Source organism: Chaetodon trifascialis, chromosome 5, assembly GCF_039877785.1.
Source record: "Chaetodon trifascialis isolate fChaTrf1 chromosome 5, fChaTrf1.hap1, whole genome shotgun sequence".
Classification (NCBI taxonomy): domain Eukaryota; kingdom Metazoa; phylum Chordata; class Actinopteri; order Chaetodontiformes; family Chaetodontidae; genus Chaetodon; species Chaetodon trifascialis.
In genome coordinates this window covers 20,060,958-20,062,721 of record NC_092060.1, presented here as the reverse complement: position 1 = coordinate 20,062,721, position 1,764 = coordinate 20,060,958, and positions in this window count along the sequence as shown.

Genomic DNA, 1,764 nt, shown 5'->3' with positions numbered 1-1,764 from the left:
GCACGCTGATTTCAGATGCATTGCTTTCTGTGGCAAGGTGAATGGGTAATTACACAGAGTTTATTTTGCTTTCCAACGCGCTCATGGACGCATAAGCACTTTGTTGTTTTCTCGGCGTCTCTCTATTTTCTTCTCTCTATTTTTACTCCCCCTTCTGTTCAGCACCATGCTTCAGTAATGCCCCCTCTAGTCATCGCATTTCTGCCCACACACAGGGCACCTTAGCTTCACTTCTCCTCAGTTATGGCGTCTGTCGTGGACCTGAAGCACCTTCATCATATTTTATCAACCGCTTTCACCATCCTGTCAGTTTCCAGCTCGTCTATTAACCTCCTACTTGCACCCCATTTCATAGCTCGCTTTCTCTCCGCTTCTAAGCTAAAGACTGCTCCATAGCCATGCAGCTCTGATCCAGTCTTCCATATACTCTTGCCATCTTGAATTCCTCTTTTCCTGTCTCCCTCATTTCCCTCCACTCCTTCTTTCATTTTGTGTGTGTCTGCTTCTCTCTCTCATTATTCCATCAGTTGGAGGTGCTGCGTTCGGTGTGTGTGGTGGAGCAGCTGTTCTCTGCCACTGAGGCCTATTAATAGGAGTCTTAGCCGTGTAGCCTTTGTTTTCTGCATCTGCATCGCTGGGAGAGCATCGTGGTGGCTCCTCAGCAGGTTACATTGGCTTCCTGTCGGGCTGGCTGACTTTCTGTCTTGCACTGTCTCTCCTTTCCCATTGCCATGAACCCCCCCCCCCACCCCACCCACCCACACCTTCACACTTTACTAAGCGATGATTCATTACGCAGTGGAAGCATTAACTGCAAATATTCTCCTATACTCTGTGATTGATTTCTTTCAGTATCTGCTATTTGTAGAAGAAACTGCAAAGATGTAATGATGCCTGAGAGAGACTTATAAGACTAGCTTCCTCACCCCCTCTTGCAGTTAGTTAAGGCTACAGTAGAGCAGCTTAGTACATGCTGATATGGAGCTGCCTCTTTAAGACTGCCTCACTACCGACTGTCCTTTTATGGTGCTGCATCCGGTCAGGTGACGAAGGAGTAGTCACATAGCTTCTCGGAGAAATGCCTAGAAATGACTGAAAAGCTCAATACATGGTCTGTGCAGTGGTTGGGGGTTGTAACGCTCATTACGATAGCATGTGTTTGTGTATACGTGTGTATGTTTGTTACAGGGTGTCCAGGTGGGTTTATGTAATAAGGGCCGTGCAGGCTGATGCTCAGCTGATGCAGAGTGCTGGGGGAGCTGCAAGGTGGGATGCGGGGAAGCATCTCTGTTCAAAAGCACAGGATAATTTCCCCGTTTATGCCATAAATCACGGGTCCCTTCTTTTTCACTTGTCAACACAAGGTCAGAGGTCAGCGCTTTCATTTCACAAGATAAATCACCTAATGCTGTTGATCCACATCTTTCCCGTCAAGCTGTTTAATTGGGCACAACATTTATCAAGGACTGCACACACTGACACACACACACTCAAACATCACTCAGTCATGCATGTATGTATACACATACTGGATATAGCCATGTATGGACATGTGTTAGGTGAATGTCTGTTCTTATATTGCACTGACTCATACAAGATCGTTATTCTCCTGGGTCTACTAAAAGCAAGTTGTTCTTATTGTGCTTTCTCTAGGATAGGAGCAGTTATTGAATTTAGTAAGAGTCACAGTGTAATTACAAGGTAACAGTTCAATCATACCGCACTGTGCACTTGCTCCAGCGTTGGCATGCAAAGTTGTTTCAG